Source organism: Lissotriton vulgaris, chromosome 2_1, assembly GCF_964263255.1.
Source record: "Lissotriton vulgaris chromosome 2_1, aLisVul1.2, whole genome shotgun sequence".
In the NCBI taxonomy this organism is placed as follows: Eukaryota; Metazoa; Chordata; class Amphibia; order Caudata; family Salamandridae; genus Lissotriton; species Lissotriton vulgaris.
In genome coordinates, this window is record NC_141687.1 from 1593465674 (window position 1) to 1593491411 (window position 25738).

Consider the following 25738-nt stretch of genomic DNA (forward strand, 5'->3'; position numbering starts at 1 on the left):
TTTATTGACAAACGCCCGTCTCTCTATTCTCTACATACCGTGAAAGTAAACTGCACTAGACAGACTGAGTGAAATCTATGTCTATTGTTTCACACGACCCTAGAGATTGACTCTTGATCTGAGGAGCAAAGTTGTCATGTTGCACGGTTGTTGGAAAACTGAATCCCTTCTTGTCTGTGCCAAGGAAGCTGATCACTTCCTATGCAGAGAAGAAAGTTTCCAGTGACCTCTGAGCTAGTTGGTAACACAACCCAATTAAGTTTAGCATAGTCAGTGGAGGCCTGGAATATCCGCAGTTCCACATCGATACTACTGTTTATGTTATTCCAATGCGCAGGGCCTAGTGGGAAACTAGGAACTACACTACATGGCGCCCAACGTTTGGTAAGGCGATAAACTAACGCAAGACTTGTAGAGTAACTCAGTCGTGCATATTTCACACAGACCCCTTTCTCCCGTAAATACTCCAATAGACGTCTGAGTGGGTGAAAGGTTAAAATCCGCCCGACCTTAGTAGGAAGAGATTCCTATGTAAAGCTCTGGTTTATTCAACGTTGAAGGATACACTGTTCCAAAATATTGTGCATCTAATCTTTGTCTCCTTGGAGACCTACTCTGCAAAACCTGCATTTATACAATGTCAGTAGAAAATAACGGAACCACTGGGGCCGCAGCAGATGCGACTCAGCAAGGTCCCGAATACACAGACCCGGATGCAATAATCATCCCGGCACATTTAAGAAAATCTATAACTTCAAAACTGTTAGTAAACGGACTGACACCTCAGATTGGTACAGTAATTTTCGTGATAGAGGCTCACGAGTATCGGCAGACAGAGGTATTCTATTCATGGATAAACTTTCCAGCGGTAAACGCTATAACAAAAGAGTTTCACTATTACAAAATAGAGGAACCTCCGGGAGAGTACGCTCCTTTCGAGGAGATTGAAATCCCACTTAAATTTCAAGAGCACCTGCTCTGGTTTAATGGCGCCCTAAAACACAATGATCACAACTAGGCTCAGTCCACTAGGTAGACCAGGAGCCACGTGGCCGGTTCTAGCCAGCTACACACCACATCCTGACATTGTAAGAATGTCTAAGGAAGAGCTGTTAGTACAGCTAAACACATTAATAAAAATACATAGGCAATTAGTCCAATATGTAATGCGGACTGCAACAGTCCAGCCAGATGTTAATACACCACAGCTGACCCCTCATCAGGGGAACACAAATAAAATTACACCACAGAACATACAGTCATGTCTTGGTAAAACACCCGTAAAACGGGAACAAATTCCTTTCTGGTTAGCCCAGAAAATCACTCAAATAGAGGCAGTATTTCCTGATACTACCCCTATTGAGAAACACAGAATCTTGACCATCTGCCTTCCTATGGGAATCGCACCAAACGTGGAGGACTGTGACACTTGGGGTACAGTCTTTGCTTCCATCTACACAAAAACACACGGTGTTCCGTCTATGGCGGTAATACCAGAAGTGCTAAAACAGATTCAAAATGAATTCGGTCCAGAGCCCGCTTTAAATCTAGGTATGAAATTACTGAAAGACTTCAAGCAGGTCACGGCTATATTATTAGCCAACATAAAGGGAGAAGCAGCATCTGTGGCGATTCGCCAGAAGTTGAAGGAAACAGATATAAAAGATTCTGTTGAGCTTGCAAAAATCATAGAAAAATGCTATGAAGAATTAGGCAGAGACAGCTTGGGTGGAAAACCGGTAAAGCCCCAACTGCTCGAAAAATTATTTATTAAAAATAATTTAAATACTCCTAAAAAGAGCTGGGATGGAAATAAACAATCCACTTCCAAGGAAAAAGTTTTCCAGTCCAGAGGAAGGTCTCCTCGACGGAGGGAAAGAACTCCGACTTGAGAACGCCAGTCTCCCCAGCGGGAGCCCTCTGAGAAAAGATATAACCTTAGAAATAGGGATAATCTGAAAAAACCTGATAGATATCAAAGTATTGATACACGTCCCTCTCGATCTTTTCCACAGAATTCGGAAAGAAGAGGACGGTCAGACCCAGGAGAGCACACCAAGTCCAAAGACAAGGAACCTGCTCAAAATAAGAAATCTCAATTTCAGAAAAAGAAGGTAGCCAGTATTAGAGTAATCAACCATGCCGAGAATACTGAGGACACAGTTGAAAAACGGGGAGTGGGCATTGACAATGTTGGACAGTGCAGCAGAAATCAGTATAGCGCGCAAGATCTTGATGAGTCATCTGGAGACAGTGGACACGAATGAATACATTCAAGTTGAAACTGCCGACGCCAGACTTAGCGAGCCCCATAAAATATACGAAATAACATTGCGTATAGAGGGTGATAAGACTAGGAAAATTAAGGGTCTATTTTGGGATAAGCTCTCAAAAGGCTATGATATTCTGTTAGCTGAAAAAGATTGGCCCCCGGAGTTTGTCAGGGAGTGCCCTCGTGGCGAAGAAGTGATTATGCCTGCCTTCTCGAATCACATTCCGATTCATAAAAAATATACATATGCAAGGAAATGGGCAGTAGCCCAGGCACCTGCATTATATAAAAATCATGTAGGATGGGATGAGGATTCACCGCCTCACAAAATCCAACTAAAAAGTGAACCAACTGCCCAACGGCAGTATCCCATAAAGCAAGAAGCTAAAAAACAAGTCAGGGAGATCTTAGATCAACTTGAGTACCAGGGGGTTATTGAAACATGCACCTCTCAAATGAACAATCCTTTGTTTCCTGTCTCCAAGCCAGACAATTCATATCGTCTAGTTTTGGACTACAGACACCTTAATACATGTTGCAAAACTTTTGCAGTACAAAACTCGCATAGTGCAGCCCTAATGAATAACATAGTTAGGAAAAAATATAAAACGACGTTAGACATTTCTAATGGTTTCTTTTGTCAAAACATTGCACCGGAAAGCAGATATTTGACCGCTTTCTCCGCATTTGGGTCGCAGAAAAAATTCTGTCGACTCCCACAGGGGTTCAAGAACAGCCCAGGACTATTCTCAGCTAGGGTAACAGAGTTACTACAAATCTATGATGATGAAGCATTGTCTTACGTAGATGATATTTATCTCACAGATGACGACTTGGATACTCACTTGAAAAGAGTGAACACCATTATACTTGGGTTCGCAGCAGAGGGTTACAAATTCAACTTTAAAAAGTCTCGAATTGCCCATCTGACAGTACTGTTCTTAGGGTACGAATTATCAAGTGAAGGGAAAAGCCTAGCGGACAACTTCTTAGAGAAGTGCGCTGTACTCCAAGCTCCAAAAACGCTGAAGAATTTACAATCCATTCTAGGTTTTCTGAATTTCGGAAGAACTTACATACTAAATTACGCAGAGAGGGTTAAACCTCTCTACGAACTAATTAAACCTGATTTTAAACAAATCAATTGGACTCAAAAACACACAGAAATTTTGAGATCACTGCAAACAGACATGTTAGCAAAAACAAAATTAGATACACGTGACAACACGATCGATCTTGTAATCCGTGTCATCCCAGGAAGATGCGGATTCACGTACCTAACCTCTAATGAGGGAGAAAAGGTACCAATTTCAATTAAATCTCACTTGTACACACAAGCAGAAAAAACATTCAGTCACACAGAAAGAACTGTGAAAGCAGTGCAAATCGCATTAGCAAATGAATGAGAACTAGCACACGGCAAACGGATTAATATCCTTACAGCGGAATCCGCCTTCGAGGCGCTATTCAGCCCAGTAAACCTGCCTACAGTGTCACTGGATCCAAAATGGATACAGTGTATAGATTCTCTAGGAGCGGAAGACGTGAAATACTATTTTGCACCGCAATTTGAAGAACTGAATGATTTAGAATATGAAGAAGAATATCCTCTGCCAATCGAAATTCTGCCTCTCCCACAATACGCATGTATAATCTATACAGATAGCTTTGTACAGCATTTCAACGTAGAGAGAAAATCCTACGATGCAGCATGTGCGATCATTAAAGGTCGTTGGCTGTGCGGTAAATTCAGACCGAAAGTAACAAAAACTGAATCTGTAAGAAACTGTTCGGTTCAGAGAACTGAAATCAGATCTTTAAAGATGGCGCTAGAAAATGCAGAACGTGAATTCCCGACACTTATTGTGTGCGATTCTCATTTTTGCGTCAACTCTTACAACAATAAACTGCAGAGTTGGATCGAAAACGACTACAAAGATGACACAGGTGCCACAATAAAGCATAAATTGCTCTGGAACGAGGTAGCTCTTTTACACAAAGAACTACAAAGACTCACGTGATTCACGCACAGAGTCTTCAACGTGATGGCGTTCACGTTGCAGGGAATTCATTGGCTAATACAGCCACAGCGGAAGCAACTAACCCGGCTTCCGTAGCCACAAAAAAGCGTACAGATAAATACATAGACGGGGAAACAATGCTGGCAGTAAAAACGACCGTAAAAGGCGACTGTGCAGCACTACCCGTAAACTATCCACTCAATTATGCATACATAATCGATGCAAACTCCGTTCCTTTTGCTCGAATCCCTGGAGTGGGGGACAGAGTAATTCCAAACATGAACAGGAGAATATATTTAATAGCAGACGCACACATGGGTTTGGGTCTAAGGCACAGAGAGATCAAGGAATCACTGACTGAATTGCAATCAGTATTCTGGTGGCCGGGAATGAGTGTAGAACACCAAATATATGCAAACAACTGTGAAAACTGTAATAGGGATCAAAGTAGCGAACCTTGCTACCGGCTACCAGTCAGAAAGAGCGTAACGCTGCCTACACCCCGTCCTGCGTCCTATTAATAGTTAAGACAAAAAGCACTTAAAAAAATGAGGCCACCAGCGCTCGGCTGACGCTAGAACGGTTATAAAAGATTTGCAAGTCAATATCGGCACATACGCAATTACCACGTTCCATTCTGACCAGGGTCCTGCTTTCAGCTCTCGAGCCTATAAGGAGGCCATGGCCAGCATGGGAATTGGGTTGCGGTATTCTTGTCCGTCATACCCCGGAAGGGAACAGTGTGGTAGAAAGAAAAAAACGTGACATAAAGCAATCTATAACAGCGAAGGTATTAGGTTCAGGCGCTGGGTGGGTCAAACATTTAATAAGTGTCCAGACTAGTCTTAACAACATGCCAAGAAATTCTCTAAAAGGTTTCAGCCCATACAAACTATTGTTCGGAATTAGAATGCGAGTTCAGGACCTCGATAGTCAGATGTCAGTGGTACAAGAAGAAACAACGCACTTTGATGTAAAAGATCGTTTGGCTGTTTTACAGGAACTGAATGAAACAAGAAAATCATTAAGCAACATAAAGTTAAAGCAACAGCCAGGTACCACTGACGAGGCACCACCCGCAACAGCCCCAGCAAGGCCTGTCTGGATTCCAAAGATTGGGGATCTAGTCAGAGAAAAGATCGCGGTGAAGAAGGAATTTGGGCCTTCTTACAGAAAAGCAGTACCTGTCTTAGCAGTCACCGGAACAAGATCAGTTGTGCTACCGCCCCTTGCTGGTAAAAAGGAGAACAGAGTCGTGTCTATCGATCTGGTAAAACCACAAGCATGTGGCCTATAATCAACAGTAGGCCCAGTGGACTCCCAAGAAACAACAGAATACCCAAACTTGCAACAATCCAAGAGGTTCAAACTGAAAGACTAATCACATTCGATCAGCCTGCAGTGCACAATGAAGGACTATGCAATAATGCCATGGAACTCGTGCCTCTTGAAACACAGATTGAAACAGTTCGTCAAGAAACAACACCAGTCTACAATGATGTGGCATCAGAAAGTGCTACCGAGAGACAGATTGAAAGAACAATCCCATCAATTGACAGAACTGCCTCTGGTTATTTCATCAACTTCGACAACTTCTCTGAAGATCAAAATGACCCCGAAGTAATGCCTGAAACAAAAAAGTCTTTTAAAGAGAAAGCAACGGAACTCTTTCATCAACTGAAGGAAATCTACCTAATTTCCCCTTGGCTAGAGTTCTGGTTCGGTCTAGGTGTATTTTTCCTCTTGCTTTGGCTCATCATGGTACTGTGTTTGGGAAAATTCATTGAAGGAAAATATATTACAATGGACACAGCAGGTCAGAACATCAACCTAGTCCTGAAACCACACAGATCATCCCACGTGAAGAAAAGAGAACTGTCAACAGTAAATGTCACAGCAATTCCAATACCTGGTGGGGTAGTATGGGCGAAAACAGACTATGAGATCTATGGTCCGGTCGAAATCCTGAAGTATCCTCATCAACTAAAGGTTTCCTTAAGTGACTTTGTGACACCAAGTACATTCTCTGATGATTGGGACTTTAACAGTATTAATGACATGATGTCTGATTTAGTAATGTCAGCTAGATTCACAGATCATGATTATTTACAAGGTTCATCTAGTTATGAGCAGTTATTCTGTTACACCCACTATGGGGATCATTACTTGCATAAATCTGCACAGCCTAGAAATGTTTTTATGTATAATCAATGGGAACATTGTTCTACACCACCTAAAAGCAGTTCTAAAGCATTCTTTGAGAAATTCAAATACTTCTCAGGGTTTAACACCAGTGATGCAGAAACGTTTTATTACAAACTGTTAGATAAAACAGGAATGAAAACAATGCTGACAAATGGAAAGGGGCGACCATTCGGTCCCCCCGAACGTATGGTGGAGTACCACGATCCCCCCGGGAAGCCATCTTGGGCGGGAGGCGAGTCTCGGCTGGTATGCCCGAAGCGGCGTAGCCGGGGCGCGCCTTTTTCCCGCCCGGGAGTGGGTTGTCCTAGACACTGACGCGGCCGGCCACGCCCTCGGAGGCAGGCGGGGGCGGGTTTACGCCCGCCCGAAGACGGATAAAAGGAGCAACAAGCCAAGAAAGCATCCTCTTGTTCCTGTGCTCTGAAGCTGCACCTCCCCGCTGCACGTGAGCTCGAGACGGAACGAAGAGCCAATTTTGAGCGTTGTAATCTTTCTTTTTGTTTTACAGATATCTTCGTTTGAGAATGCCGGGCAAGAAGGTCGGAAAGCGGGTCGGTACCGATCAGATGCTCCGCATGCTCATAAAAGAAGTAGCCGATTTGAAAAAGCAGATGGCGGCTAAGAACGGGGAGGGAGGACCGAAGTGAGTCATCGGACCAGCTTTGCCAGGAGTAATCCCTGGTGGGAGAGGCAAGAGGTCCAAAAGGGGGCCACTTGGGGGGGAAACCCCTGTTCCCGATACCCCACTCGAGGAGCCAACCCCGGTTCCGAAGGAGGGACATCCGATCCCCGTAGTGGTCACCCCCGTGACCAGGGAAGATATGCCTCCCGAGTTAGCGGCACAATTGGCAGCGTGGTTGGGAAAGGATAGTGAGGGCACCACGGCTGACGACGCCCGGGCAGTAATGAGACAACTGCGGGAATCTAGAGAGGCTGCGAAGGCACCATCTTCTGTTACCCCGCCAGTCCCGGCGGCGGAAAATGCAACAGGCCCAAGTTCGGCGGCAAATGCAGCATCTGGTTCAGGTAAGCGGCCATTGCCGATCGCGGGGGAGGGGTCTGTACCTTCACGAAGGGAGAAGGTGGCTCAGCATGTTCCACTGGAAATTAAGGAAAAGATTTGGGCGAATAAGTATGTGAACATTTTTTCTTTGCTTACCGACCATTACGAGATGGAGCATGTTAAGAGCCAAAAGGAGCTCATGCATCCGAGTGTTTGGCGCGCAAAAATGGCCGCCTTTAAGGTTGATGAAAACATTGGTACTTGGGGCAGAGCGTGGGGCATTTTTACCTCCATCATGGGCGAGCGCAGGCCCGAGTTGCTGACCGAGTTGCCTATTTATCAGTCACGTATCATGCAGTATTCCGTATCGTACGGGGGCAATCAGTGGTTCTGTTATGACAATATTTTTAGAAAAGCTAAGGAACACGACCCAGTTCTGACTTGGGATTGTTTCGACTCCGTTTCATGGCAAAAAATGGAGAGTTCAGGAATGTTAAAAGTGCCATTGTCAGGGAGTAACGGGGGTGAATCTTCCCGCCAATTCGCTGGGACACCCTTTCGGACGGGTGCAGGTAACGAGCACCACTCGAAGCCGAGTGGCAACGCAGGTAAAAGGGGGATTTGTTGGAATTTTAACAGAGGGAAATGTACGAGGCCCCAGGGGTCATGCAAGTTCAGACATGAATGTGGGGGGTGTGGGCAGCCATCCCATCCTGAGTCCATGTGCAGAGCCAAAACGGGTGATAACGGTGGTAGGGGAAGCGCCAAACAGGTCTGAAATAGTCCGAGGGGCGCCTTTACCTACTCCGATCGATACCATGGCAATGATTCCTTGGCTCAACGAATACCCGGATCATGCTTCCGCTGGGGTGTTGCGAAACGGGTTTTCATATGGTTTCCGCATCCAAGTGGGGGATTTTCAGGGTGTAGCAAACTGTAAGAATCAACTGTCGGTCTTGCAGCATACGTCGGTGGTACAGGTAAAGATTGGGAAGGAGGTGACTCGAGGTCGTGTCGCCGGTCCATTTGATTTGCCACCGGTTGCTAACTTTGTTTGTTCCCCTCTAGGGGTGGTCCCCAAGAAGGACCCGGGTGAGTTTCGGCTGATACATAACTTGTCAGCCCCACGTGGTCTTTCCGTGAATGAAGCGATAGACCCGGAAGTGTGTTCGGTGCGGTACGCATCTTTTGATGAGGCCGTTGCCATGTTGAATCGCCTGGGGCCCGGGGCGCTGATGGCAAAATCAGACATCGAGTCAGCGTTACGGTTGCTCCCGGTGCACCCAGACGATCAGCGTCTCCTTGGTTTTATGTTTCAGGGTCGCTATTACATGGATAGATGTATGCCAATGGGGTGCTCGATATCCTGTGCCTATTTCGAAAAGTTCCGTTGTTTTCTGCAATGGGTATTCACAAGGAAGACAGGTTTTCAGCATGTTATGCATTATCTCGATGACTTTCTGTTTTTGGGGGCAGCCGGGGATCCTGAGTGTGGACAGGCTTTACATGAATTTTGCGTCTTAATGAATCAATTTGGTGTGCCATTGGCGCCAGGTAAGACTGTGGGTCCCTCGACTTTGCTCGAGTTTCTGGGTATCGAGCTCGACTCGGAAGAAGGTTGTTTTAGATTACCCAAGGAAAAAGTGTTAAAATTCAGGTTATCCCTTGAAACATGTATTCGTGCAACGAAAGTAAACCTGCATCAATTGCAACAAGTGGTGGGTCAGTTGAATTTTGCCCTGAGAGTGATGCCAATGGCGCGCCCCTTTTCCCGCTCGATTGCACAAGCCATGGTCGGCCTGAAGGAAGGTCATCATCGCACGAGGCTCTCGGCAGAGGTTCGCCAGGACATGCGCATTTGGTTGGCATTTTTGGCGGATTTCAATGGTCGAATTGTCTGGAACAAACCGGCGGTGTCCTCCGAGGAGCTGGGGCTTTGGACAGATTCGGCGGGGAGTATAGGTTTTGGTGCCATATTTGGTACACAATGGTCGGCTCAAAAATGGCCGTCATGGTGGCACGAGTGCGGGCTGACGAGTAACATCGCTTTTCTCGAACTTTTCCCTATTTTGGTGGCCCTGAAAACTTGGCCTGAGGGGTTCCGGGATCACTCTGTGGTGTTCTGGTCTGATAACATGACCGTGGTTGAGTGTATCAATAGTCAGGCAGCACGATGCAAATGGATTCTGAGATTGCTCAAAGAAATTGTGTTATTGTGTATGCAATTGAATGTGCTATTTAGGGCAAGACATGTTCCGGGGGTACTGAACCAAGCGGCTGATGCGCTTTCTCGTTTCCGTATGCAGGCCTTCTGGGGTTTTCTGCCCACAGCGGACCCGGTGGCGGCACCCTTTCCCGAAGCTCTCTGGTCTCTCGGTGCCCCGAACTACAAAACCTCGTGGGAGAGAGTTTAGCACCCAGGATGAGGAAGGCATATGAAGGGGCGTTCCGTTCCTATTGGTCCTTTTTGGGTGCTGCTAGGGGGGAGCTTTGGGGCCAGGAAGAGTTTGTAGTAAAATTTTTGCTGTCTTTACATCAGGCAGGCAAATCAGTAGCTACGGCCCAGAGGCATCGGGCCGCCATTTCCTTTATGGCAAGGGCTCATGGGATCCAGGACCCGACAGCGTCTTTCGTTGTGCAGAAAGCGCTACGTGGGTGGCAACGCCTTGAGGGTCGCAGAGTAGATGAGAGGCACCCGATAGGTCTGGATAGGTTGACCCTGTTATTGTCCGTACTCCCGGCAACGTGTTCATCCCAGTACGAAGCAGTGTTATTCCGAGCTGCATTTGCGCTAGCATTCCATGGGGCTATGCGGGTAAGCGAATTAGTGGCGAAGAACAAGCCGGATACGATGGGGGGACTGTGCCGGGAGCACATTCAGGTCAGGGAGGAGACGATGACGGTCTCGTTTGTTAGGTCCAAAACTGATCAGGGTGCAATTGGGGACTGCATAATCATTCAGAGGATCCCCGGGTCTTCCATGTGCCCTGTGGTGTGCGTAGAGGAATATTTAGCGCAGAGGGTGGCATCATGGGGGGGACCTTGTTGAGACACGCTGACGCCACCCCACTGACGAGGTTTCAGTTCCAGCGGGTGCTTGCGATGTCGATTTCGGCCGCGGGCTTGAACCCCGGTGTGTTCGGGACCCATTCCTTTCGGATAGGGGCTGCTACTGAGGCTACAGCCAGGGGTCTGAGTGTGGAAAAAGTAAAACGTTTGGGGCGTTGGTCCTCGAACTGTTATAAAAGTTTTGTGCGGTTGCACATGTTGTGAAGCTGTAATAATGTACTCACGCTTCTTGTTTTTGTTTGGTTTTCAGTTGCGCAAGCTTACGAGGCGGGGCGGACTGTGGAGTCGACCCGACACCTGGGGAACAGCGGTCAGACATCACCGGCTGTGAGAAAGGAGGTGTGGGTCGTGGGCCACTCATACGTGAGGCGTGCCGCGGACGTATTCAAAGCAGGTGACATGATTCACGTGGCTGGGAAATACGGGTACAGGGTGTCCTTCTACGGAAGGGGCGGGCTCTGTATTGACCAGTTTCAATCCTTTTTCGAGGGTTTGTTAGGGCGGACAAGGTCACCGCCGTCTATAATCATAGTCCATCTTGGGGGCAACGATTTGGTGGCCACTGGTAGACGACTTCTTCTTGAGGCAATGCTTTCCACAGTAAGTTGGTTGGCAAGAAGAGTTCCAGGGTGCACAATTGCATGGTCCCATATGATCCCACGGAAAGTGTGGCGGGGGCTATTTCGGTTTCTGCTCTGAATCATTCAGTAAAGAAAATAAATAACAAGTTGAGTAGATTGTTTCGTTCAAATACACTGTATTCTGTTTCGCATGGTTGTATCAAAGGGGACAGTATGTATTTGGGAGATGGTGTTCATTTGTCCCGGGTGGGGAATGAGTTACTCATAGGAGACCTCATAGCTTGGCTAAAGAGTTTAAAACATGACCTTTAGGCAGGAGTTGTTGTGGGGGGTCCGGATAGCCGGTCAACTATCCGGCCTGTGGCGGTAAGGTCATGATCGGTGAGCAGTAATTGGAAGATCCCTATGGGGGGGCGTCACCCATTACGGATGGTAGCGCTCGGGGGAGGTGGCCATTGGCCCCTCAACGGGGAGGCGGTCCCTTCTAAGGATAGGCCGCCGGAAGGAAAGGAAAGGTGGTCAAGGCCCCTTCCTGGATAGGAGGGGCTACGGGCCCTCCTAGGGAATTTCCCGGGGCCAGGACATCTGCGACGGCAGATGGGGTAAGTTGTGTGGGGTTCGGGAGGGGGTTTACGCTACCTTTTAGACACCTCACACGAGTCCTCGGACGACCGTTAAATGGCGTCGAGTTCATTGGGGCCCCCGTCAAGTCCAAGGGAAATTGGTAGATGCACTTGAGGTACGCCTCTGTGCGGTCGCTCCCCTCACAAGTGAGGGGGTATTTCTGGTTTAGGGATCTGACACCGGTTACGACCTTGCCGTTGGCCCTTAACGTTAGGATGTACAATTTCAAGTCAAATGTTTTGTAGGATGTTAGTTCGGCTAGGAGAACCTTTGTATTAGAGATCTGTTAAGGCTAGCCAAACATCGTAATGTGGAAATGAAATTGTACATAATATGAAACTGTTATTTTAATGTTTTGATTTTGTTTCATATTTTAATAAATACGGCCGGGAGGGTCACTCCCTCCCGCCTTCCAAAAGTTCAGAACCGTTTCCGGTTTCCCATCCTTGGGGATTGTGTTGAGAGGGGGTGGCGGGTATCTCAGCCATATGGAAAGGGGCGACCATTCGGTGCCCCCGAACGTATGGTGGAGTACCACGATCCCCCCGGGAAGCCATCTTGGGCGGGAGGCGAGTCTCGGCTGGTATGCCCGAAGCGGCGTAGCCGGGGCGCGCCTTTTTCCCGCCCGGGAGTGGGTTGTCCTAGACACTGACGCGGCCGGCCACGCCCTCGGAGGCAGGCGGGGGCGGGTTTACGCCCGCCCGAAGATGGATAAAAGGAGCAACAAGCCAAGAAAGCATCCTCTTGTTCCTGTGCTCTGAAGCTGCACCTCCCCGCTGCACGTGAGCTCGAGACGGAACGAAGAGCCAATTTTGACCCCCCCACCAGCCCCTGAGGACAGCTAGTTGTTTTGAATAAAGTTTTGATGTGGTAACTCTATTTCTTGCAGGTTGTGATGATTGTCGTGATATTTCGAGTATGCAATAAAGAATGGTCATTTTCAGTATGTTTTTCTTTTGCAAATAAAGTAATTCTGCACTAGTGTTGATCGGTAATCATGCTGGTAATAGTTATGGTTGTTTTGTAATTAAGGTAAATTGTCGTATTTATTTTGGTCGGGCGGTAAGGTCATGATCGGTGAGCAGTAATTGGAAGATCCCTATGGGGGGGCGTCACACATTATGGATGGGAGCGCTCGGGGGAGGTGGCCATTGGCCCCTCGACGGGGAGGCGGTCCCTTCTAAGGATAGGCCGCCGGAAGGAAAGGAAAGGTGGTCAAGGCCCCTTCCTGGATAGGAGGGGCTACGGGCCCTCCTGGGGAATTTCCCGGGGCCAGGACATCTGCGACGGCAGATGGGGTAAGTTGTGTGGGGTTCGGGAGGGGGTTTACGCTACCTTTTAGACACCTCACACGAGTCCTCGGACGACCGTTAAATGGCGTCGAGTTCATTGGGGCCCCCGTCAAGTCCAAGGGAAATTGGTAGATGCACTTGAGGTACGCCTCTGTGCGGTCGCTCCCCTCACAAGTGAGGGGGGTATTTCTGGTTTAGGGATCTGACACCGGTTACGACCTTGCCGTTGGCCCTTAACGTTAGGATGTACAATTTCAAGTCAAATGTTTTGTAGGATGTTAGTTCGGCTAGGAGAACCTTTGTATTAGAGATCTGTTAAGGCTAGCCAAACATCGTAATGTGGAAATGAAATTGTACATAATATGAAACTGTTATTTTAATGTTTTGATTTTGTTTCATATTTTAATAAATACGGCCGGGAGGGTCACTCCCTCCCGCCTTCCAAAAGTTCAGAACCGTTTCCGGTTTCCCATCCTTGGGGATTGTGTTGAGAGGGGGTGGCGGGTATCTCAGCCATATTCTAAATTGATATATTCAGAAGCATTTTATGACAAAATGATGACATTTGGTTTTGATTATTGGAAAAATAATATTGAAACGAAAACAATTTGGGGTAAAAAAGATTGGCAGGTGCAAGGCATAGAAGCACTGTTTAGAACCTGCATGATACCTGAACAAATGTTATTTTTAAATGACACAATACACCAAACATCTTGTCTTGGCCTAGCTAAGATCAAAGACCTTAAAACACCATCTATACCAAAGCCAATACCTGAAAATGCAACCACAGATATTGAGTTAGACGTGTCACAAATTTTACATTTCAACAGAACACATCCTGATTGGAAAAAGTGGTTAATCTGGCCTACAGACACAAATAGCTGTCAAGACAGGTTCCTGGATAAAACACAGGGGTTAAAAATGACCAGATTAGACCCTAGATACTCCCAGAGACAACATCCAGGGATTAAAACAACATACAGTGTAGGGAAACTCTGCCTAGAATGGCTAACTACATCCACACTGGCTGAAATTAAGCAACACTTGTCTTTATTAAAAGATGGTGCTGATTTGCGCGACTTCATTCTTGGACCACGCAAACAGCGTCAAAAGCGTTTCATAGCGACCAGTATCTATGCTGCTTACAACGAGGCTTGGAAAGTAAAGCAAATTGAAACTGCTGAAAAAATACGAGAAATTGATCGTATTAATTTAGAGAAATCACTTTCTGTAGTAGACAATGGGTTAACGACTCTGTCTTCCAGAATATATTCTTTGGACAATATTGTATCCTCTGCCTTTGATGTGATAGACAGAGATTTGCTAATGTTACAACATGGCCAATCTCAATTACGCTCTATTATAGAATTAGGCTGGACGCTGCAAAATCTTCGTTCAGGCTATGTGCCTTGGCGTTTAATCAACACAACGTCATTATTTTCCAGTTTTAACCTTACTGATAAACAGATCAGTTTGGCACAGAAAGGAGCAGACTATACAATCCTGAGCATCGAAAAACTCGAGAGATCACCATTGACAATGTCAGAGAGTCCTGTCATTGAATGGATAATACACGGAATTATCACAATTCCGATAACAACTTTCCGATTTAAAAAGTGCCTTGAGTACATACCTGCTGGCCAATATGAACAATTGGGTAAAGGATATGTAAAATCCGAATGGAAATTACCATACACTCATTCTTGCTATAGTGACAGTGACAAAAATGTATTTCTTAGTGGTGAGAATTGTAAACATTCACTAAGCGGTATACTTTTGTGTCAGGGTATTAATTTACACGGAGCATGTGATGGAAATTCAAACAACCTTTCATGCCACCAGCTAGTCACACCTGCAACTCAGATAGAGCCCTTCTTTATGCAACTCGCAAACGGGAGTTACATTCTTAGAACGGATCACAGATGCTGTGGCCTGACGCCAGGGAAAAGTTATCTAGTACAAGTTACGTCCATGGTCAAATGTTGTATGCAAGCATTGTTCCCGAGTGGGCCTCCAGACATAGTGACTCCCATCTGGCCTCGCCTGAATCTCTATTCTATACGAATTGATACATTAAGCAAAATGAAATCTGTACTTTTACAGACAACAGTGCCTATAACGTCATCTAAAGAGACGTATGATCTTCTAGTCGCAAGGACGGCTACTGAGGTTCATGACCTTTTATCAACAAATTGCCCCGTGCATTTCGTAGAAATGTTCGGCCAACTCCTTAACATGTCTAGTGCAACAAGCATCCCAGGCATATTTAAGACAGTCTTTACGGGACTGCTAACACCCTTCCAGGCAATTTTGGGAATCTTTCCTAATTTTGTGCACTCCGTTTTTGGCGGCATACCATTATTTTTGGGACTCGTCGCAGGGATTCTATTTTTGACCCTCCTGCTACGTTATGGCAAACCTCGGCTCAGACATAGCTCCCATGGGAATGGAAGAGACAATCCTAGCAATGCGCTACCGGGACAGGATAACTAACGTCCTCGGATTGGCCAGGCTGAGAGATCTAAACATGACCTGGTTCCTTTCATTCAGACCGATATGGCAAAATTGCATTTTACCTGTGCTACGGTGTATGCTTTGCGGCGATGAATGCGTGTTGGACATCTGTCTTTCACTTCCATCAGCAGTACCAATGGACGTCGATACTTTGCTCAGTCCAATAACGGCTCACGCATTGTGTTGTCCCCAGCGGCTACCAATCCTGATGACGGCATTTGTGGAGACTCCTGTACTACAGCCAAGTGGTAACAGTGGAGCGAGTGACAAAAGCAACATCATCCAGGTACAACGTTCTGTGAGCATTGCTGGTCCTGCCTTCGATGACAGCAATCATTCTCACACCTGCCAAGTTACAGCGCTATCTAATTTGGTTGAACTATCACCTGAATTTGTAGACCAACTCTTTGAGAGCCTGTCTGATACGATGTTCTCACCCACAGAGAAACAATAACTTTTTGAGAAGCTTTCCGACACACAGCGTTCCCATGAACTCTGAATTCGGCCTTCAGTTTTGATCAACAAAAACTGCCAAGAGCTTTGGAAATCTATTTTCTTTGAATTGGACAATTTTTCGAATATTGACCTTTTTTGGCACGAAAAATTCTTTGCTTAACGTAAAAACTATTCTTAGAGAACAGAAGCTTCACACTTCTATTTCTAAACACATCTAGAGACATAACAACATTACACCAGCCTCTAGCACACATGTTATTACAATGCATTTTTATGTGATGATTTATCTTGCTTTTCTTCTGTCAGAGATACTTCATGTGTAATTCCTTTTGCATAATCGTTCATTGATTTCATATGCAATAATTTTTTGAATGATTACTATGCTTTAAAAAACGTACAGTACCTAAATCCATGTATTACAAGTACGCCTATTTCAAATGCATTTATGTATTTTGGGGTGGGCAATGTTACACATGCATCTAATTGCTTTAGTTTTAGTAATTTTGATGGACATTAACCCGTGGAGTGGGTGTTGCGTGTTTATCTAGGTTCGTGATCGATACTGTCACCTTATGCCCCTATTCGGCTATAAATTCATTTATTCCCGATATTGGCATAACCGTTCAAGTGCGATTTTCTGAAAAGTCATCTCTGGCCTCACACGAACAGAGCCACATTCCAGCATAGTTCCCTCTGCCACTTCCTTTGCGACCAATTAGTGCAATGACAGAGCAGTAGTCACTATCTGATATTCCTAGATAACACTCCGAGTTCTTCAACAAGATAAAAACTCAGCAAACCTGGAAATCCCCGCTTGCTATGTTTTGATTAGTAATAGAACTCTAATGAGCAACTGATAACTATCACTTCCTAGTGACATCTTTAATTGACGTCTAATGTCCAGCAAACTTGCGTCAAACCCGGCACCTGTCAGGTATAAATATTACCAACGTTGCCTTAAGCAATGCCTGTTGTACGAGCTACTGAAGCCAGCTGCCTGCACGACCCCGTGTTGGTAAATCTAGCACTCTGTCGCTGCAGCCTGCTATCCTGTGGTGGTGAAGCTGCTGATACCATTATCGCCGCTAAAGCGCGACCTATGGTGCAGTACGCTTAAGGAGCTGAACAGCCGTCCCTCTGCGAAGACATCCAGCAGATCCAGCTGCCCGCGGACGCTGTCCCCCCTCCTTCCTCGACGCGCTGAAGAGAAGCCGCTGCCTTTCTCGTGCAGAGAAATCCAGCCACGGCGCTTCCGGTTTACCCTCGCGGGTGACTGGGATATCGAGAGAGACCCCTGAAGGAGATACCAATCCTCCATCATTCTATTCAGAGGTATGGTGTTGACTAAACCCTTAGACGAGAATTCTTGAAACAAACCTTGGCAAAACCAACTTAACTTAAAGCTACTTACTTACTCCCCTTTCACGTGTTAGGCTTAGGTCAGGCACACTGGGGTAGGCTTAGTTAGAAGCACCAGTTGAGTATGTTAGCCTAATGTATATATGACTGTATATATGTTTTATTACTTTTAAACCATTGTATGGCTAAGAAACCATATCAATGCTTTTACAGTTCTATTTCGCAATACTTATCTTACTGTACGTACTTTTTATAATAACAATTATTGCAATTGTGGCAATACATTTCTCTTGTACGAGAAGAAAGACTGTTCAATAAATGTTAACCCTTTATTGACAAACGCCCGTCTCTCTATTCTCTACATACCGTGAAAGTAAACTGCACTAGACAGACTGAGTGAAATCTATGTCTATTGTTTCACACGACCCTAGAGATTGACTCTTGATCTGAGGAGCAAAGTTGTCATGTTGCACGGTTGTTGGAAAACTGAATCCCTTCTTGTCTGTGCCAAGGAAGCTGATCACTTCCTATGCAGAGAAGAAAGTTTCCAGTGACCTCTGAGCTAGTTGGTAACACAACCCAATTAAGTTTAGCATAGTCAGTGGAGGCCTGGAATATCCGCAGTTCCACGTCGATACTACTGTTTATGTTATTCCAATGCGCAGGGCCTAGTGGGAAACTAGGAACTACACTACAGTATTGGATCAGGGAAAGATGGCAGTACTGATTCTGTTGGACCTCTCAGTCGCATTCAATACTGTCTCCCATGCTGCCTTGGGTAAACGGTTGGGAAGAGTAGGGTTTTCACAGAGGGCACTTACTTGGCTAACATCATTTGTGTAAAACAGAAGACAATCAGTTACACTCGGCAACTATACTTCAACAGAAAAGCAGCTGCACTCGGGTGTGCCTCAGGGCTTGATTCTGAGCCCTACACTCTTTAACATTTATATGGTGCCCCTGCTAGAGCTAATATCATCTTTTAACATCAAGACTGTATCTTATGCTGACGATACACAACTCATTCTTACCCTGGACAATCCACAGCAGCCGAAGAAAATTTCCAACACTGTCTTTCGGCTGTCTTTGCATGGATGAAGATCAACCACCTAAAATGTAACAGCCAAAAGACGGAGATTTTGTTGTTCGGATAATGTAACATCTTCTCACCCAAAATGTGGTGGCCAACAGACACGGCCCCACCCCTAATAGGGTGGACACTGCAAAAAATGTAGGACAACATTTTGCTACCTCCCTTTCTTTTCACAAGCAGGTCCTGTCAGTTGCAGTATCTTCTTTTTTTGGATAACAACTCTGAAAACATTTCTTGATCTCCTGCCTGCCATTGCTCGCAAGTCTGTGGCAGTAGCTATGATCCTATCGCAATTGGATTACTGCAACAGTCTCTATGCAGGCATAAATAAGACTACTCTAAAAAAGCAGCAGACTTTTCAAAATGCAGCTGCCCGAATGGTATTGAATTTACCTAAGGGGTCCTCTGCCTCTGAGGGTCTTCAGATCCTCCACTGGTTATCTATACACAAGAGAATTGTCTTTAAATTCCTTGTGATCACCTTTAGAGCTGTAAAACAAAATGGCCCCAAGTACCTTCGGTCCAGATTGAAAGTTATGTACCAGCTCGCACCTTGAGATCTTCTAAGGAAAATTGGCTAGTAGCCCCCCATTTCCGTTTAAAGTCCAGAGGAGGAAAATCCATGGCTGTACTAGGGACAAAAGCCTGAAACTGTTTACCTGCATACTTGAGACTAACACAGACTGAATCTATATTTAAGAAAAAATTGAAAACCTGGATTTTCACAGTTCCAGATAGTTTGGCCCTTTCTCTCATCTAATTTCACAGCGACATTGGAGACCACACTCCTCTGACACTCACCCCTAGTACCAAGATGCTCCATTGGAGTGAAAGCCTGCGCTTTATAGATGCTATCATTCATTAATTATCATTCATATAGGAAAAGGATCATCCTACTGATTTGCTCCTGTGAAAGGTGGAGTGTGGTTGAGCACAGTTGCCTGGTAGGTTGGTAGAAGTTGAGGCAGTGGTTGAAGTAGGCAGGTCTGATGTTGTGGAGGATTTTGTATGCATGGGTGAGCTGGATGTTGGCTGTGTAGGAGAAATTGTTGATTCTGTAAGATCTTACGACGTGGGTGATTGGTGGCATGTAGATATTGAAGAGGATAGGGCTTAGTGATGATCCTAGGAGTGGTGTGGAAGATGGTGTTGAAGGCTGAGGAGAAGTAAAATAGCAAAAGTGCTGTCATTTCCTCTTTGTCCATGATGGTTGAGACATCATCAGTTGCTACAATGAGAGTCACTTGTCTGCTGTGGTGTCTAGTCTAGTAGGTTGTGTTGTTCAAGATGTTTGGAGAGTTGTTAATTGATAGCTTTCTCCATGACTTTGCTTGGATGGGACAGGAGTAAGATGGGTCTGTGGTTGGTGAGCTCTTTTGGGTCTGCTGTAGGTTTCTCAGGAGAGCTGTGATTTCGGCATGTTTCTAGTTGTTCGTGAAGGTTCCACTTTGGATGGAGGTGCACAATTAACATGGCTGTCATTTATATAATTTTTACCAACATCCTCAGTATTGTGAAAATAGCTGTCATAGCGTACAACGATAGTGTCTTTCCTGAAATTGACATTGTTATGCGTGCAAAGATTATGACATACATTTACATGTTTTTTACTGGCATCAACATTGTTATGTATACATAGATTATAGCATACGTTGACATTATTTCTACTGGTATCGATATTGGTATGTGATCACGTTTTATGGCTTGCACCAACATTGCCTTTATTGGTATTGCCATGGTCGGGCCTGCATATATCTTGGTGTGTAATGGCAATGTATTCACGGATATGAGCATGTATCACATGCACTGGGGATTGAAGTTTCTGTAGATCTTGAGGATTTTGTTGTGAAACAAATCAGAGAAGTTGTAGCTGAGGTCTTACAAAGGGGTGATGGAGTTGGTAGTGGCTGGGGGCTGAAAGAGTATTTAATGATGTTGAAGAGCTCTTTGTAGTTTTTAGAGCTGTCTTTACTTCTGTGAGCTAGGGCTGTGCTTCTTGCCTCGCTGAGTTGGGTATGGAATTTCCTGTGAGAAAACTTGTGCTTCTTGCGGTAGGATCCTGGCTAGTTCTCAATTTCTTCTTCAACTGTTTGCAGTGTTGTTGGGAGTTTTTCAGGTCTTCAGTGCACCAGCTGGTTTGTGTGTTGGTATTTGTCATTCTTCAGTAGGGTGCTGGTGGTCGTAGTGATCCAGCTGGAGGCTTTGACGTCAGAATGCATGTCAGAAAGCATCAGTATCTGGCATAGGTCGGTAGGCATTGATAGTATTGGTCCAGTCTGATCTTTATCTTGTTCCAGCTATGCCTGAGGTTGTTAGTATTCATGGCTGTGGAATGTGGGATGTGGGCTGCATCAATGAAAAAATTGATAATGAAGTGGTTGGTCAAAATGAGTGGACCGTGGTGGCTGAACTTGACCTTGGTGCTGCCTGTGAAGATAGCATCAAGGGTTTGTCCTGAGTTGTGAGTAGGGCCTTGGACAATCTGGGTGAGTTCCAGGATCATGAGGCTCTTGAGTAAGGCAATGGTCATTGAAATGGAAGTTGGGGTGACCAAGTAAGATAAAGAGGAATTTGCTAGCCTCGGGTACTTGCAGTAAATTAAATCTGCCAATTTGGTGTAAGCCATTATTATAAATCACAATAAGTGCAGTGAATCTATTGACAGAATGGGTAATTGCCATTCCTAACTTCTTGACCCTACATTATTGTACCCGTTTTGGGTACAAAAAAGCTTTGAATGAGGTGGTCTCACCCACATAATGTGGAATGCCTCATAATTGGCCACCTCATTCCACTGTGGTAAGATGATACTACCAGGGCAGATTGAACCTCAATTAATGAAGGAGTTCTTAATACATTTAGATTTAATGCTCAGGTATAATTGTAATGTGAATAAACAAATTACTGGATGTTTAGTTGTACCCTGCCACATCATCCTTTGAAAATAATGATATTTTTCTGAATGCAGTAAAAAATTGATAACTGATCTGGGTCATTCCTCGGGGCAAAATTATCCCTCACTCCAGTTCTATGAGTGTGTATTAGTATATATATATATATGTATATATAGGAAAGACCGGAAATTCCTACACTTCCATTTTTAAATTTCAAGACCCTGTTTTGGGATACGCTTTATTTCGAGACCTGACGGTGATGGGCTCCTCCTGTAGTCACACATTCTTCAAGGAGAACAGACCTATGTAAATTGTATTACCTCCCCTAACATCAGCTGACCTGGTCCAGTTTGGGTGATAATAGGGTGCCACATCATCACATGCTCCTTCAGAGCACCAGAACCAATCCAATATGGCAACTTCAAGTTGTCTATGGAAAGAACTCCAATGGGAACCTCAGCTCTGTAACCTAGATGATACAGCTCCCTGATCCCTTTCCACCAAAACTTCAAAGGCAAGCCCCTCCTGTGTTGGCTCTGGAGGACTGGCAATTCTCTTTTATCCCAGTAGGTTTGGGCTGTTCAAGCTCTGGTGCAGTTTTACAAGGTAAAAGGATCCTCCTTACCCCTTCCTTTCCCAGGAAGTGGGTCACGTTCTATAAATTGCTCTATCTTGTTTGAAGGCCTGTGATACCTCCATTGGAGAACAGAGTAATTAACTTGACCCAGTAGGATGAGAGAAGGCTGAGCAGGAAAATATGACTAATCTCAACGTGCCATAAAAAGTGTAGAGAGTGTGTTAGGGACTGTTAATCTACACCTGCGTATATGGTTATCCATAGATGGATACCTTGCTGGACCCTGTAGTCCACAGTAGAACAAAACTGTACTTTATAGCAAATTGCCCCTATAATAGGTCTTACAGTGTAAGCACCACAGATCTGTAAGCACTGCAGACCTACACTAAGAATGCCCACTCGTATAATAAGGCCGACCCCTGGAGAGTACCAATCTCTAAGGACTCTCTGTTAGTGTGTGTCCAGCCCAGAAACTCTTACCCTAGCCATGCAAAAAGTGCCTTATCTTGAAAAGCAGACACCGGTGGTTAACACTGACTGTCAACTTACAGCAATTTTTTAGGTAAAGCTGGTATTAACATAACAGCAAGAATTGCACTGCGCATATCGTATTGCTTAAAGTCATGTCTGACATTATCATTTCATCCGGTTAGGCTCTTCCTAATGCACTATTACATCTGCATGGCAGTTTTTGCTGTCCTTTGAGGTGGGGTTATCTGCTGCACTAAGCTGGCTGAGGCTCCTGCATTGAATTCGAGCCGGAGCAGCGGAGTCTCAGGTTTCTACATATTCAGCAGAGTGTGTGCAGTCAGCAGGAAGGCAGTGGTGGCTAATAGAGACTGGTGGCTAGGCAGCAACAACGTGAATAGCCACCATTTAGGAGGTAAGTCTTAGACTCCTCCTAGTACGTGGCACCAGTAAACTCCACTCTGCTGCGTATGCAAAGTTTTTGCAAACTTCGAATTCCAAATAGAGTGCGGAGTTCTAAAACTCCACTGGTGGAGCGGAGTTATCCGCCCACACTTAGTAGAGAGCTGTGTTTGTCATTATTAGTATATTTTAGCAATGGATTCGAAGTAAATAATAGACCAGGCATCCTTAAGGTGGTCTTCACACAAATATTGCGGCATACCTCCACTTCAGTTTATTCCCAGGTGTCCTGTCTCTATTACTGTTTTGATACTTCATAATTACTTCACACATTTTCCTAATATATCAGCTTTGTGCTTTAGCTACCACAGGTTGAGTTCAATGTAATTTTGTTCACCCTGACAAGAATTATGATTATTCATAAAATGTTTATAAATCCTTTGGTACCCAGCGTTGCAGGAATTCCACACAAATACAGAAGTACGCTCAGGAATATGGGGCCTTGATGTATAAGGATTGAGTCTTCCTACCACCTTGGTACCCATGAGCCCAGGACCGACTAGCTATAGTGTCTCACTTGCTCTCCTACTCACTCATTGAGAAACAAATGATTAGACACCCCAGAACACAGCACTCCCAGATCTCTCAGGAATCGCAGTAACAAGACACACCCTTTCACTCGCAGTCGCACAATAAGATCTGACAGTGACATGAAACAGGTATAAATATTTATTTTACCTAATGTGCCCTAACATGCAGGACACATGTCACAAAAAGCAAGAAAAAGCATAGTACAAATACAGTCAGCATAGCAGCTCGTCCATCGTGAAGGGAAATGACATCATAAAAAGACAATGGAGAAAAGACTATAGTGCCTAAACTCCCTCCCCTTGCTAGAAAGAAGTATTATTATATACTAGAGGATCTCTGGGCTTGTCAGAAGACTCCATACCTTAGCCTACAGATGGTAGATCTACATCATAGGTGATGCCTCGCCCTTTGCTGTGGAAAGATCCCTCTCCAAGTGTGTGTCACCTATTTGTGTGCCCCACTAAAAACCAAAATATGTTGTCCAAACACCAGCTGCAGCAGTATATTTTGTCTAGGGGCTAAGGTCTGGCCAGAACAAAATACCAAGGGGCATTGTTGTTCGACCTTGCACATAATATTAAGTCAAAATTCCAGGAACATGCAGAGAGTGAACTAAGCGATGATTTCCCATGTGAAAGCAGTTATTGAAATTATTACCAAAATAAAGACGTATAGTAATGTGTGCAAAGCAGCAGACAAGATGCAATGTGCTCATGCTAAGTAAATGAAAAACAACAATACCTAGGGGCCATGTGACACCCTCCCGTTGGCAGGGGAGTTAGCCATATGCTAAGACAAAAGTCAGAGATAAGCAGAGGCAAAGCATCCTAGTGGTATTCCAAATGACGATATTCATGAGGCAATTATTTTTTATCCGTATTGCAAGGTTATAATTTCCACCCCAAAAATATATAGATGGCGGTTCAATGGTGAACAATTGCACGTTTGCACTTGCAGTGATTTCCTGACTGGAGATATTTGGTGATAGTATACATACATATATATTCACTAATAAAAACATATGTTTCAGGGACATTATAGTTAGAAATTAGGATTTAAACCTTAGATAAAAAACCTTAGAAATTCACTGAACATAAGTTTCAGGAATGTTATAGCTAGTTGGACATTTCACTCATACAAAAGGATAAAAATCCCCCGGTTAAAGTTAGTTGAACTAACTATAACTCGCGCCCCCACAATGCACTGCGGATAACTTGAAAATTATGTAATATTTTAAATCTTCCCAAAAAATAAGTATATCACTTTTTCATTTTTTTAGAGGAAACTAAAGTCCAGTACCAGTAGTCTACCAAATTCCATCGGCACTCGAATCCTATCAACCATATTGAAATAATGCGCATTTGCAATTCAACGCGTTTGTGTCACCGTGTACCACGTAACAACATATACGGACGAGTTTGCGCCACCTACTAGTTTGGTATGCAACAGATATGCAGTACCAAGCCGCACATTATGTACGTATGAGATCGCACCCGCTCCGCGTTGCGTCTGCAACGAGTGCACACTGCCAGGCCCTGTCTTATATCATAGATGTATGGTGTTGCACCGGGTACGCCATTCCCTCATTTCTTTTTATGTCTCAAAAGTATATGGAAGTACCTTTAAAGTGTACATGACAGCAAGAGATATTTTAAAATATTTCAAACATTTATATATTTCTAACTGTAATAAACATATTATAGTAAATATATTGTTTCAAAATTGCATCAGGTGCAGTCTCCTTACGCACTGAGTGCGCAATTAACATGTGACCTTAAAAGAAAACTTTTGATTAGTTCATAACATTGTAGCAGTTGAAGGACGTCACTCATTTTAGTCATTCTCTCTACTGCATTTCATGAGACACACCACTTCTGCTTAGAGAGCTTTTCAAAAACATGTTGCTATGTACACATATCTTGCACTACACAAAACATTCAACGACCATCTTCATCAATATTCATTGTCTGTAAAGTAGCCTTCCACCTGTGATAGCCAGGCACCTAAAAGTTATACCCAAAGTTTTTCCCATTACCAGAGTTAAAATGGTTGCAATACGCTGTCCACAGCACAATGTAATGTAGTACTGCCCAGAGGCAGTATCATACATAGATAATGATGAACACACGGACACAGATAGATAGTGAAAGTGGGTACGGGCACGTGCGCTCAACACCTTTTTATTACCAGGGTCATATATCCAGTGACGTCTGTCATGAATGCGTGTGGAGTGAGTGTAAAGCAGGCCTCAGGGAATGGTTGCTGCCATCATCAACTACAACAGTAATCATTGGATCACACACAGATAAACAATAAT

At 44.7% G+C, this 25738-nt stretch overlaps 1 protein-coding gene across 3 annotated transcripts in view; it reads left to right on the forward strand.

The window, feature by feature from the left end:
* The window catches only part of KYNU (kynureninase), a 940604-nt gene that overhangs the window by 581682 nt on the left and 333184 nt on the right, over nt 1–25738 (forward strand). The window lies entirely within an intron of this gene.